The 15,276-nt window shown below is 46.3% G+C and overlaps 1 long non-coding RNA gene across 1 annotated transcript in view; it reads right to left on the bottom strand.

Annotated features, from left to right (window-relative positions):
- Positions 1-11,339: 11,339 nt before the first annotated feature.
- Positions 11,340-15,276, bottom strand: part of LOC311597974 — a 163,662-nt gene continuing 159,725 nt past the window's right edge. Inside the window, exon 3 of the long non-coding RNA XR_014779415.1 lies at positions 11,340-11,443. This is a non-coding gene — a long non-coding RNA (uncharacterized lncRNA). The remainder of the gene's footprint in view (positions 11,444-15,276) is intronic.

Genomic DNA, 15,276 nt, shown 5'->3' with positions numbered 1-15,276 from the left:
GTCTGAATGGAAATGTCAAAGACCACACAGGTGTGAGTCTGGAGTTCAGGAGTGAGGTGTGGACTAGACCTGTACGTTCCACAGTCACCTATCCTATGGTGAAATTATAGCCACGGAGCTGACTGACATCACAGATAGAGAGATGAGGTCCAAGAATGGAGTACTAGCTTTAGCCATTAAGAGACAAAGGCAACCAGTGAGAAAAGAAGGGAAAGAGAGTTCTGGAAGTTGGGACAAGGAAATGTTGTGAGAAGGACACGAGTTATCAGCTCTGACTAGTGTCAGCCATGAATGAAGTCAGACGAAGATGAGGAACTGACCACTGGATTAAAAGTGATTTAGAGCTCACTATTGACCCTGACATTGGCAGCTTCAGAGACGGCAGGTAGCATAATAGGAATAGGTCAAAGAAGAGATGGATCAAGAGGAATTTGATGTACAGCTATAGCCAACTGTAGCATAAGGCTATTGTGTAGATTAAATTCTGATTTCCTGTCTAAATGGTGTGTAAACTCTGCTCCCCAATTGTCCCCCTGTTATGTCAATAACGCAGCTTACAGCCAATCAATGAGCAGGGGAGAGAATAGGGCTGGACTTCCTGCCAGCCAAGGGAGGAGGAGTCAGGAGCAGAAGGCAGAGGAGTGGGCCATCAGGAGAGGTCCAGGGAAGATCAGGAGGAAGGAGCTAGAGCCCAGGAGAGCTACAAAGTGCAAGTATCTCTGGGATGTTTGCTGAGAGTAAGACAAAATAGCATAGAGGGTTAAGAACAGACTTAAACTGCTCAGATTCTGTTGTGAAGCCTTGTATTATAAAAAGAGTCTCAATTATTTGTGTGATAGCCAGGTTAAGAAATAAGCTAAAAGAAACAAACACTGTTTTATAAAAATAATTTCAACAACCAACAGTTCTGGGAGTTTTTGATAAAGGGAGATATGGAGTAAAGAGACAACTTATTCAAATACAGGAGAAATTTCAGCATGATCTACACTGGGAGACATGGCAAGGTTGTGGTCCTCTCCCTTAAGGCAATTGTCCAAACCTAAGGAGGGCCTGCAGAGACACTAGCAAGCACAAATGTTACATATTTACTCCAAAGTATTTATAATGAGGAAGTTATTTTAATATTACTTATTTTTCCTAGTATACAACATATCAAGTTTCATTATGACATTACATACATATATATGTACATGTGTGTGTATATATGTGTGTATATATATATATACACACACATTTATATTTAGTCCCTCACTACCATTCACTGTTGCTCTCTTTCACTCTTTTATCACACATGGACACACTCACACACACACATTTAAGTCCAGATTCTGCAAGAGAGAACATGTGATGTTTTGCCAGCTTCCCCCATTATCCTCTTACTCTCCCTCCCTTTAAACCCCATATTTCCCTCTCATTGCCCCTTCTATTTTTATGTACCATTTGTAGTTACATTCTGTATATGAGAGAGAATGTGATATCCATCTTTCCAAATCAGGCTTATTTCACTTAACATGATGATCTCTAATTCTGTCCCTTTTCCTGCAAATGACACAATTTCGTTCTTTATGGTTGAATAAAACCCCCATCGTGTATATACACCATGGGTTGTTTTTTTTTTTCATCCATTTATCTGTCAACAGGCCTCTAATCTTGTCCCTATCTCGGCTGTCTTAAGAAGTGCATCAATAAACATGAATGTTCCAGTGCCTCTGAAATACATTGACTTAACTCCTTTGGGTGTATGCCCAGGAAAGTCACATCTGGGTCACATGGTAGATCTATCTAGTGTCCTGAGGAACCCCAACGCTGACTTCCATACTATCTACACTAGTTTATATTGCCATCAGTTTAGTATTGTTTTGTCTGAGAGCAGCATGAGGGATCATGTGTATGTAGGCCGTGCATCTCTCACTTCTCCAAGGAGGTCTCCAACCTCCCAGTGATGTGGGAAACATAACATCTATCCAGGTCTCCACCTGCCCTATCCCTGATCTTATTGGGGACTGTAAGTAGCAGCAGTCTTCCCAGATAAGAGTGGGCCTTCTCAGAACTCACTGTATGCTGGGCACCCTCTGGAATCTGGAAAATCAATGTGCTACCAGCAATAGTAACCATGCTCTATAGCCTTCCCTTGTCATAAAAGATCATTTGCTCCTTAAGGCAAGTTGGTAAGGATGGCAGTGAGACCACCACACCGCATTGAAAGAAACAACTTTTACAACAACAAAAAAAAAATGTTAGTGTCTTACTTGTGACCTCCTGCCTGCCCATCACACGCCTCCTCCCAGGTAGAAGGTACCACTTCCAAATGTGCAGCTTGTACAACGTGCAACTCCCCATCACCTAACTGTATGCCATGCAGATGCCACCACCTGGAGCTGTGCAGGGCACAACCTGTATGCTTAAATACAGAGCCCCTGCTCACTTGGTGCCAAAGTCCATTTTTACCACCTGTATTACCAAGTCTGGTAATCATAGTCTTTTAAGGAAGAGCTCCTTGGGGTCAGGGAAGATTTCCTCTTTGCATCCCCAGAGAGTCAGCACAGCGCCTGGCACATGGCAGGTGCACAGTAAATGGCTGCAGGATGAAAGGCTATCGAAGACGAGCATGAATGCGCTCATCAGCTCCCGAATCACTGTGTCTACAGAGGCGCCACTCGAAGCCTGGAATAGGTGGTGGGAAACAAATGAAAGGGAGAACGACTGCTTTGCACAGCTGGCTGCCAGCTCACAAAACTCATTAACCCAAGAGGTGCCATCAAAGCAAACACACATGGGCACAGGTGTGTCTAGGAAAGGGAGAGATTGCTGCACTGTAGTTTATGGGGAGACAGTGCACGTACAGATGGAGGTTCTCTGGAGCAGCCATGTATTCCAGCCACCCAACAGGGTGGGACACACAATGTTACTAATCTCTTCAAGTCACTGTCCTTTCTGTAACTATTTCCCTGTTACCCACCCATTGCCGGTATTGTGATCGTTAAAGCAAATAATACCTGCGTGAATGCACAGCAGATGCTGCTTGAAACAATAACGAGATTATGAAGTTTACAATTTCCCTCGTAAAACAGTTCACAAAATTTGCACCTTTTGCCAAGAAATCAGGTTTCCTCATTTTGAACACCTACTTGATGAAAACTTTTAGAAGCTGCCTTTCAGCTTTGGGAATTTCACAGAATAGAACAGTTTGAGTATGTGCCTTCCCTGTGATGTTCGGCCTGGGCTACCTGACCAAAGGAGCGGCATTATGGTATTCTCGAGGCTCCAGCATGGCCCAGCTTGCAACATTTCTACCAGAAATGTACAAAGGCCAGAAGTGTGTCAGGTACTAATGAAACGCTCACATAAGATTTCTACAGCCCCCAGAGTGTGGGTACATTATGACAGGTGAACAGCAAGGAAATGGAGTCCAACTGTTAGAAGCCAGAACTCAGAGAAAACCATCCCCAAATGTCCAGCTAAGTCTTGTTTAAAGCCATCTCTCTTATAAACCTTAGAGGCCTGTCCTCCCCTGCACACCTTGAGGGTCATAGTTCTTCTGTGAAAAGATTTGTCTTTTCTGTACCCACAGACTTCAAAGGAAAAAGAAGAGAGAAGGAGGGAGGGGAGGGGGGAGGGGGGGTAAGGGAGATGAGGGGGAGAGAGGGGAGGTGGTGGGAAGGAGAGGGGAGGAAGAAGGAGGCAGATAGAGGGAAGGGGAAATGGGGAAAAGGAGAAAGAGAGAAGATAGAAAAGTAAGTGGGCAAAGAATGTAAGGAAGAAAGGTAGGAAGGAAGGAAGTTAGAGAGATGGAGGATATGCGGGTGGATGATGGACAGTAAAGGGATAAAGCACTGTAATATGATTGACACTGTAACAAGCTTGATGACATTTAGTCCCAAAGTCAGTGCCACCATCACAGAACCCCGTGACACTGGAGAGACTGCTCCCTCTCTCCAGGTCTGGCCTCCCTATCTGTAGTGTGATCAGAACAGTACTGGCCTTACAGGGCTCATCGTAAGCTTTACATGTGGTAACGTACACAGAGAGCTCATTTATCCACGGGCAAGGGTCTGTTGAGCTCCCACAACATGGCAGGTGATGGTCTAAGCACTGAGACTAGTCACGAAAACATAAAAACCTCCACTTTCATAGAACTTACATTCAAACTGGGAGTGCAGATACCACTGAAAGTGAGACAGCCCTTTCATGTGTCAGAAGGTCAGAGATTTTAAGGGGGGAGCACTGACAACTTAAAGTAGCATTGGTCATCATGTGGGTAGTAAAATCATCTGAAAAACAAGACAGGGATAAGGAAGTGAGCCATGGGTCTCTTGGGGGTTTAGGAGCATTCAGAGAATAGGAAACAGCCAGAGCAAAGGGCCTGGGGCAGAAACATGTCCAATGTGCTCCCGATACAATGGAGCACAATCATCACCCAGGAGAGAACTTTGACAGTGCTCCTTGTGAGATGTCTCCTTCGTACCTATTATGAAGCATCTCCTAGGCCAGAGGCATGACACACTGTCCCCAAAGTCAGTGAAGTCCACAGACCGACCCCATGTTACTCTTCCTCTGTTACCTTTCTTTTTCCTTCTCCTTCTTCTCCTCCATTTTCCTTCTCTTTCTCTTCCCCTCTGCTTCCTCTTTTGCTGCATTATTTTCCCTTCTCTTCTTCCTCCTCCTCATCCATTATCCCATTAACATCACCACCGTCAGCAACAGTATTGATTAACAGACCATTCACAGATGCAACGGGTTCTTAGCATCAACTACCTCACTCTGCACAACTGTCTGGGTCAGGTGCTACCGCCATTCAAGACAGACAGAAGCCGAGAAGTAAAATAAGTTGTCCAGGCTCATATAGCTGGCACTTGGCACAGCAGGAATGAGTCTGCTACAGTCTGATTTCAGAGCAACTATCTTCTCTGTCAGCAATGGCTTCTCCCCCCCCCCACCCCCCGCAAGCCATTGTCCCTCTTCTCTGAAAATATGACCAGCAGAATGCAGAAGAGGAAGAATAAAAAGACAGAGTGAGAAAGACATAGTTAGATCCCCTAACCTGTGTTGGGCCATGATCCAAACCGTATACTGATGCTCATCCAAGTGTAAGCAATAGAAAATAGATAGATTGTATACAAACAGATGATGATGACGATGACGATGACGACAATGACGATGATGAAACAATGAAGGAGGAGGAACAATAGATAGATGACATATATAGATAACTGTTGATAGTGTGTAGCTGATAAATATATTGTAGATTTATAGTCTAGATAAGCATATTAATTGATGACAGATGTATAGATGATTATATGTGTAAATGATTAGTATATATAAATGATACATAAACAAATAGGTGATAGATACAGACAATAAGTAGATAAATAGAAGATAGGTGGGAGAAAAACTGATAGGCATATGACTGACAGACAAATGATATGTGACAAGTAGAAGATAGACATATGTTTGATTGATTAAAGACAGATAGATGATGAATAGGTAGACAGATAAATAGATAATAGATAGAAGATGATAGACAGATTATGCTACATTTGATGTGGGTGTGAATGTTGATCTGGCAGTGACCAAGACCAAGACCTCTCTCCACCATGATAGAGAGAGGACAGTCAAGTGGGTAGCATGGGAGAGCCTGGCGTCATCTCTCATCATCTGGCAGGTTCTGGAAGACCTTCATTGCCTCATACTCAACTTCTCTCCTCTGGGAAGTGAAGATGGGCACCTTGCAGACGTGTTACGGGAGTTACATATGCTCAGACAGTGTAATGGGAAAAGTCAACATTTTAAACTATATAACATGTACACATGACTACCTGATACTTGGCCCAGACATGGCCACTTGCTGACCAGAGTCTTTTTAAAGGAGATTGAGCTACAGCTGGGCATGGTGGTACACAACTGTAATTTCAACACAGGAGCACCAGGAGTTCAAGGTCATCCCAGGGTATTGACTAAGTTCCAGACCAGCCTGGGCTATATGAGACAAGAAAGAAAGGGTTGAGCTATAGGTCAGAGGGTTCTCTAACTTCCCTCAAAGGAAAATGGAAGCCTTGGAAGCCTGAAGCCTACCTTTGGAATTAAGGCAAGGTGGCTCTCGGGTGCTCATAGCTCTGAGAAGGTACCATGTGTGCAGGAAGCCATGGCTTCTTCCACCATTACAGCAAGGAAAGGCTTCAGGACTTTCTGCCACTGTGCCGGGGATGCCACATTGTCCCCACGGGGTCTGCAGGGTCGCAAGTGAATGCCTTGCAAGTGTTCCCTGTGTCTGGGGCTGCTTCAGGGCTTGCTTGGTATCCTCTGCCGAGAGACTCTTGCTTCCCTCATGAAGAGTGCAGTGAAATATGATAAAGAAAACATACCCCCCCCCTTTACATGGAGCAGGGGCTGTGTTGTTACACTTGCCACTGGCTGCCTCCCCACGCATAGCCCTGGGCCTGGCCTACAGCAGAGAGGCAATTTCATCTTTCTTTTTAAAACCACCAATGAATCCACAATATTCGCATTTGTGTGTGTCCGTATCTATGCATGTTCATACACACATACACATCTGCTGGACGATGCCCAAGATCAAAAGAAGATACCAGACCCTCTGTAAGCCATGCAGGGTGGGAGCTGGAAACTTAACTCCAGTCCTCTGACAAAGCAGCAAGCAAGCACTGTCACCGGCTGAGCCATCTCTCCTGCCCTAGCCTTGCAATTTCCATAGAAGAAAGGAAGAAGGATGCCACAGAAGGGAGGATGGCCATGCTGTGCTTCCAATAAATATAATGCCTTGACTCCTTTATCTAGCCAAACAAATTTGTCAACCTCTTGGGGGAGGTGACATTAACGTTTTGGTCAAAAGCAGTGTGCGGCTCACCCAGGGAATGGGAAAAAAAGACTCACCTCCGCATCCAGCCATCAGCCCAGCCCTTCCTCAGGGCAGTCCCACATCCCCAAGCATTCCTTTAGAAACCCACCCACTTTGGCAAGCATTAATAGAGCAAACTGCCTTATAGCGAGAGACTCCATCTGTTAATTAGCGAATAAATCAGCCCCGTCTCACCAATTAAGAAGGTGTCTTGGCCTGCAAAATGTGGCTTATTCCTCTCAGTGATAATGAAAGGTGTTTGTCACAGGCTTTGAGGCAACAGTGCTGCCTACCTGTGCTTCATACAGCCCTCTCCTCCTGCTCTGGCTGCAGGTATGTTAGGGGAGGGGCCTTCTATTCTATTCTTCCAACCTCCCATTCTAACACAGGAATCCCACATCTTAGGAAAGGACAGCCCCTGTACCCTTAAAGCAAGAAGCAAAGCTCTCCGGTTTTACTGGAGATCCGAGGACCACCTGCAATGAAAGGCAGACCCAGAGGCCCCACACTTGGATCGGGATCTCAGAGAACAGAGTCCAAATGCCATACTTTTAGCCTCCTCTCTAAGAGCCATGTGCAGACTTCTCAACTGCTGGGGCAAACAGCCTGCCTACCCATCCTTTCTTCTGCTCAGGAATTACAGTTTCCTTCACTTTTTAAAATTTTATCTTATGTGTACGGATGTTTTGCCTGCATGTGTGCATGCAATACCCAGAGAAGTCAGAAGAGGGCAGTGAATCCCCTGAAACTGGAGTTACAGATGGTGGTGAGCTGTTCTGTTAAGTGCTGGAGATTAAGCCTGGGTCTTCTGGAAGGGCAACCAACCAGTACTCTTAACTGTTGAGCCTCCTCTTTCTCTCTCTCTCTCTCTCTCTCTCTCTCTCTCTCTCTCTCTCTCTCTCTCTCTCTCTCTCTCTCTCTCTCCCTCCCTCCCTCCCTCTCTCTCTCCCCCTCTCCTTCTCCCTCTCCTCTGTCTCTGTCTCTCTATCTCTCTCTGTCTCTCTCTATCTCTCTCTGTCTCTCTGTGTGTGTCTGTGTGTGTATGTGCACGCGCGCACCTTTCTCTCTCGTCACTGACCAAAAAAAAAGTGGAAGGAGGCGCTACATTCTAGTATATGACACAAAACATGAGGAGAGGGAGCTAATTTCAATTTCAATTTGCAGGGAAAGAGACCAAGGCCCATGGCACAGGTTGAATTATGTCCTGCCCTCTGCCAAATATAATGAAGTTCTCATCCGCCTATGTTGGGGGCACAAAGGTCCTTGTGCCCACAGAGTAGTGAGGAGCCAGGAATGCTAATCACAGAGAGGCCTCTCCTCAAAGGAGGAATGGCTAGTTCCCTGCGCAGAAGGCTAGTCACGGTTAATGACCTGGTGACTGTTTTGCTATCTGTTAGGGCAGACCTCACCCTAATCCCCCAGAATGTTTCGCCTAGATACTTCCCTCCCTAGACCATTATTTTTAGCTCAGAGTTAATAGAACCTACCCTTAGGGGAGATGTCACATGTACTTTATGGCTTGCCAACCACTATGCTATCTTGATCAGAGACCACACTAGATTCTAGGCCTTTTAACTGTAGAGCCCACCCTTATAGTCACATGGACTTTGTAAAGATGTTCTAAGTAGTCATACCTTAAGCTTTACTGTGCACCGGGCTTTGGAATGATTGTTCCCTGGAATCTCACACACACACATACACACTCAGGTTGTACTGTGTTTTAAGTATGCTGACAGTGAACCATTCGGCATTGGACTCCCCAAGTCTGACCTGGGTTGACTTCATCCACCTGAACCAGGTTCTCATTTTTACCTCTTCATGGTTTGCTTTCTGGCCTGGATACTTCCGGGGTCCCCTCACCTCTGGACCTCAGAATGTTACCTTACTTAGAACCTCTGTAAAGAAGTCATCAAGCTAAGTGGGGGTCACGAGGATGTAACTTAGCCACTATGACTGATATTCTAATAAAAAGGGACACTTGGACCCAGAGACAAGCACTGCATAGAGAGAGAAGACAATGAGAAGGGCCCAGGCAGAATGACTAAAGTCATACAATGCCACAAAGCAGGGGGTGCCTTGCCCTGGAGAATTCACACAGAGAGCCTACCACCCCCTTGACCTTATGCTTTGACCCTGCAGATCTGTGGAAGTATATACTTCTATTGGTCTAAGTTGCCCAGCTTGTGACACTTGGCTGTGACAGTCCCAGCTAACAGCTTAAAAAGGGACCTTGACTTGGTCAAGGTCATGCAGCTGGATGACAGATGTCAAACATGGGGTTCCCCTACTCTCTATTGTGTCCCATTAATGAATACCACTGCCACATGTGGTAAGCCTCCATTCCACTTGTACAGGATGGGACATGTGCCCTTTGAAATGGGCCAGCAAAGTGACCACCTTGCAGGGCTAAAATGCAGGGAGGCTGTGAAGCTTCCATGCATTTCTGGCCTCTTACCCTGTCAATGCCTGGTTAACAAACAAACAAACAAAAAATACACCAGGGCCCTTTCTCATGGACCATTTCAAAATGGCAGCCAGTGCCAAGGTTCTTGAACTGACCAACAAGGCCAGCATTTTCATGGTACTGGGATTCAAAAAAAATATCCCACTTTGACTTTGAAGCACCCATGGGGCCAGTTCCATGAAGTAAGTGGCCAGAACCACTGGGGATGTACTGGACTGAGCAAAGTCATCCTCCTGCCCACCTTCAACACCCACTAACATCCCTACATTTCCACGGGATGCAGGCTGTTTCACAACAGCCACAAGTTGTCTCCCAAACCTCTGGTCCAAGACCTAGAAGGGATGAGAAGGGGAGCCTGGCACCAGGATAGAGAATCCCACAGGGTTTGGGAATTCAGCGCTCAGCAGCGAAGTGAGTTTCCTTAGGGCTCTTTTGCTGTACTCCTTGGAAGAGGACACATAATACCTTAGTTCTACAAAGAGGCACTACCTGGCAAAGGCTAAGGGCCCTTTAGGATCCCCTTCAATCCCAACACACCAGTACAAGAGACACTGACAACCATTGGAGATTACAGGCACGATCTCTGAGAGGAAAGGAGGCATTATTGTCTCAAAAGATTCTACCACATGGAAACCCATCCCCTCCCCCATGAATGACATATCCACAAGAAAGTCATTTGCAATAAGAGGGGAGAGAGAGAGAAGAGGGGACATAAGCAATCAAATTAATTCTAATGACATTGATAAGGAGATCTGGAAGCCCAGCCAATCACTCCATTAAACTAATGACTTTGGGTCTCTTCTGTCATCACCTAGGGTCAGTTCCCCCTCCCTTACTGTGTCTCATGAGTGCTGACAACAGCAACTGGGTTGGGAAACAAGAAGGTCAATGGAGCTGAAACCGATGTCACAGAGGGGAGACCCTCTGCCATCCCACCAGGTCCTAAGCCTCAGTGGTTGGTCTTTCCATGGGAGAGAAATGAGTCCCCTCATGGCTCCTTAGGCAGCAGACATGGATGAGGGGGCAACCCCTATGCTTCCACATCCTTTCCTCTCAGATGGTCCCACAGAGCTCCATCCATACGACTATCACACCACACTGTCCATGGGAAATGGGCAGAGTGGTATCCCTGCTAGGCACACACATCTGTGTGGGGGGGGGGACAGCCTCCTGGGACCTCAGGATGATAAGATGCACAACTAACTTCACAGAGGTGCTCCAGGACCAAAGTCACGTGCCCTGAGCCGTTTGCATGAGTGTGTGTTGGTTTCTATCTCATTGTGGTGAGATTCACATACGCTGAGATCCATCATTTCAAATGAAGAAGTCAGTGATATTTAGCACATTCACAATGTTGCCCAACCACCTCCTCAGTCTAGTCCCAAAACATTTTCATCATCAAGAAGAGGAAATTCCATATCCACTTAACAGTTACCTCTCCTTACTCCTCCAAGTCCTTGGCAGCTATCAGTCACTGACTGTCTGTGGGTTTGCCTATTCTGGGCATTACCGTACAGTTTATGAACTTCGTGCTTAACTTCTTCCCATTTCATGGTGTTTTCCAAGGTTCATCCATACTGTGCTATGGACCAGCTCTTCCTTCCTTTGATTGGCTGAATAATATTGCCTATACTCACAGACACACATGTCTCACAATTTGTTTATGAATGCATGCAGTAAATCGATATTTCAGGTACCAGGCACAATGGCACACACCTAACACAAGACCAGCCTGAGCTTTGTAGCAAGTTCAAGGCCAGCGTAAGCTATATAGCAATATTCTATCTCAAAAAGCTCAAGGTCTGGGAGATAGCTCAGTGGTAGAGCACTTGCATAGCATACACACAGGGCTCTAGGTACAACCCACCATCATCAGTAAATAGACAGAAAAATAGAGCTATATTTTACATGAGTCAGGGCTCCCAGTCTCAGCTTCTTGTATCGGTTTGCCTGACTTTGCTTCCCTTCCCTGATTCTTCCTTGCAGCTCAGACTCAGCCCGTCTCCTACACATGTTCCACTCGACACGGCTCCCAACTGACATCTTGAGCAATGACCGACCCTTTCTCCCATCAGGTGTTCAGGCTGTCTTCAGGTATGTGTGAACTCAAACTACCCTTCTGTTCTCTGGGGGTGGGGGGGAGGAAAGAGAAGATACCACCAGGTCTGTTTCAACACTGGTTTCAGCTTTTCAATTCCAAACTCAAGTTCAGGAGAATTTGAACACAGTTCTTCAGTGTGAGCGTTTCTCTAGTATTTGGTATAGTTAGTTGGTCTATGGAATGGAGAGGCAAAATACATACATATGAATCCTCTAAGTCCTAGTGACACTTCATCTTCTAAATTGAGAGGCTCCACGCCAGGAGGTGGAACATTGGGCCAAGATTCGACTCTGTCTAGTCCACCCTTTCTGGGTACCTGCTCTAAGCCAGGCGTTACATGCCCAGGGGAGAGACAAAGATCACTAGACATTGCCTGGGAAATGAGATGCAAGACACAAACAGGGACAGCAATAAGATAGGCAGACAGACTCTGAGTCACCGCCGATCCGGGAATGCAGAGGGCGGCTGTCTTCTAGCAGAGCAGGGGAGGGGGGAGGCTTCTCAGAAGCCATGGCCTTTGAGGCTGGAGTGGCGTAGGTAGTGGCTAGCCAAGGGGAAAGAAGGAAACCCCAAGGAGATGTGTTCTGTACTTCCCGCCACTGAGTCCATAATGGGAGTACTTGGAGAACATGTGAAAGGGCAGGGCTAGAGACGATCAGGTCACAGAAGGGCTTGTGACAGCTGTCCTAGGGTATTTACAGGTATGGGACCTGAGGAGAAGCAGAAAGAGTTGGAGGAACAAGAGCTGGGGACAGACTGGGTATCAGGAGGCTAAAACAATGACAGAGGCCTTGACCTCAGCCCCAGGTAACTTCTAGGAAAGAAAATCCCCAAGGCATCCCAAAGGCATTTATGAGATTAATAAACGCACAGAGAGCTAATCGAGTCTGGAAGACCAGTGCTCTCACACCACCCCTACCTTAGCACCACGCTGGACTTGACTCGCAGTAGTCGGGGGTCTCCTGGCTACAGGCTGCAGTCCCAGATGTTCTCTGCCTCCTGTGTCTGCTCATCCCATCTCCTCCCAGACAGACACAGCGGCTGTTACCCCAGCAGGGTCCCACCAAGCCCATACCTCCTTCCTGGGCTGCCACTTGTCAGCACCAGGCGAGAGAGATGCCAGCTTTGTCCCCACTCTGAAAGCCCATTCGGGGCTCTGGAAGATGAATTATGTTTCATTTATATCAAAGAAGCAATCTTGGAGCCCATTTGTGATCAAATTTGCTGTCAGAGAAACTTTGCTTTATCGCATTACATCTGATATCTTCTGGCTTCTTGTCCTTGAGACTATTAAAGTTTAATGTCAAATTCAAGATGAAATGAAATCTTTGCTGTATCATCTCATCAGGGCCTGAGCATTCCCCCTTCTATCTAAAACTTTTTGACAACTAATTACAATGGGGGTGGGAAAAGGAGAGACCTGCTCCCCTCTCATTTGCTGAAAACACCATCATTTGAAGGGGTCGCCAATGAGCACCATGGTTTTTTGAGAACAGAACAAAGAGAGAGGTACCTGTCACCCTTCAGCTCATCTCCTCTGCCCCTTCACCCCAGACTCACCACATCAGTTTGTATTCTTAGCCAAACAGGGCATTCCTGCAAGGGAACCCAAGGAAGCACACAGGACTGGGAAGCAGATTAGAACTTAATTCAGCCTCTGTCTGCTACATGACTGAAGACAAGTCCCTGCCCACTTGGAGCTTCCAACTCCTCAACTGCTTAACTGGGGATGCCCCTCAGGTAGAATGGGGAGGGTGAGAGACTGGGGCAAAAAGCAGCAGGCTTTCCCAACAGGCATTCAACTTAAAGACTTGTGTTGTTACAAAGAGAAAATCCCAAATGTTTGATTTTTACCGATAAAGACTCAGGAGCCAGATGCTGGGTTGAAAACCTGCTAGTTCAGAAAGGCAGAGAAAGTACCCAGCTGACCTTTCTACTCAACTGACATCCCAGAAGGAAAAAGCCCTTCTTCCTACTCAGCTCATGTGCCAGAAGGGAAAGGCCCTTTCTCTTTTTCCATGCCGTCTGTCTTAAATACCCTTCAACAAAATGTCCCTTCTTTCTTTCTACTTCCTGTGTATCTCTCTGTCCTCTAGACTTCTACCTATCTTTTTTTTCCCATGTTCACTTCCTGTGAATCTGGTTGCTTGCTCTGCCTCTTGAACTAGAGTTAACTTTATTTAATCCTGTTTACAGAAAGCTCTTGGATTAAAGGTGTGCTGAGCCATACCACATGTACTTGTTTACATTAAACAGAAGGCTCTAGGATCGAAGACTGAGCCACACCACAATTAGAAACAGGTTTTTACAGTTCACAGTCTCTGGGTTCACAATGGGATCAAATATCCTGCAACAGACTTGCAACGCATACCACAAGATCACATCTGAAGGTCTAGTTTACCACAAGAAGCTTAGAAGCAATTGATGGCCAAGGACTGTAATTGTCTCTAGGAAAAATATCCACAAACACAGTCTTCGGACTAGGACTATGCTCTCCTCTGGGAAAGCGTAGGGACAGTGATAGAAACGCAGAGGCAGCATAGGATTGTGGGAAGACCCAACAACTCACAAACCAAAACTTCTGAAAAGCAGTGTGTGTGAGAGGCTCCCAGAAAGAAACAGAAGACAATCTTTTTTAAAAATACATCGATATTTAATTTATTTAATAAATATTTATTATGCATTTCTGTGTGCCCCCACTGTTCTACTTACTTGTGATTCAGTGGTTAATAATAATTTTTTAAAAAGTCAAAATTGTTGGCCTCCTGGAACCCAGGCATTAGGAGGAGGACAAGAGTAAATGTGATTAAGTAATGAATTCATTTGGATTAATCTGTAAATTCTTTTTTTATTTCTTTTTTTTTTTTTCTTCTAGGAATGGTCTCACTATGTGGCCAATCCCGGCCTCAGAATCATGATCTCGAGATCATTCTGTCTTACTCCCGAGTGCTGGGGTTATAGGTGTGTGTCACTCTTGATCTGTAAACTCTTAAGCTGAGAGGAAGCCAGGCCTGGGGAGCCTGCAGCCATGGTCTTCAGCTTCCGCAATGCAAGCCATTCGCCACTAAGCAGCCACATAACGCTAGTCAGCTTTCTCACCTCCCAGGGCCTTTACTTCCTCAGCCGTAAAGGCGAGGCCCAGTAGAGTGCCTGCCTCTTAAGGTTGAGTTGATTTGTGCCTGACAGCTGACGACGGCTGACCTGTCTGCCAGCCCTAATTGTGTTCTTCTGGGAAGCTTTCCAGACGCACTGAGTACAGACCAGCAAGAGACAGACGTCAGTGGCCAGGGAAGGAGTATCACGCCTAATTGGCTGTGCTTGCAAGCAGAGGCCAAAGCTGAGGAGAAGGGACCAACTGTCTTTCATACGGCAGCTCTGTTAGAAGCAATGAGGGACGGCTTCGGTGTGTGTTAAGAGGCTTGTGGTTGCTGTGACAAAACACCCAAGTGAGCTGATATATAAAGAGGAAAGATTTGTTTTGCTTCACTGTTTCCGAGGTCTCAGTTCATAGTCAAACTCTGTTGATGTGAGGCCTGTGGCAAAATAGAATTTTGTGTTGGGAGCACGTGCTAGAGCGAGCTGCTCACCTCACGGCAGCTGGGATGCAAAGATAGAGGAGCCAGGACCTCAACGTCCCCTTCAAGGGATGCCCTCGGTGACCTAACTAGGGCTTCCCACCGGGCTCCACTTCCTCAAGGTGCCACCACCTTTCAACAGCGACACAGGCTATGACCCAGCTTTGAACGCATGAGCCTTTAGGAGACATTTAAGATCGAAATCACAGCGGTGCATTCTGCCAAGCTAGGCTTCCCTCGTCTTGTTCACTCACACACCCTGCTGGATAAAGCACCCTCGGAG

The sequence above is a fragment of the Acomys minous genome (genome assembly GCF_964271855.1).
Source record: "Acomys minous genome assembly, chromosome: 5".
Classification (NCBI taxonomy): domain Eukaryota; kingdom Metazoa; phylum Chordata; class Mammalia; order Rodentia; family Muridae; genus Acomys; species Acomys minous.
The sequence above is the reverse complement of the archived record's forward strand: the minus strand, read 5'-3'. Positions and strand labels throughout refer to the sequence as shown.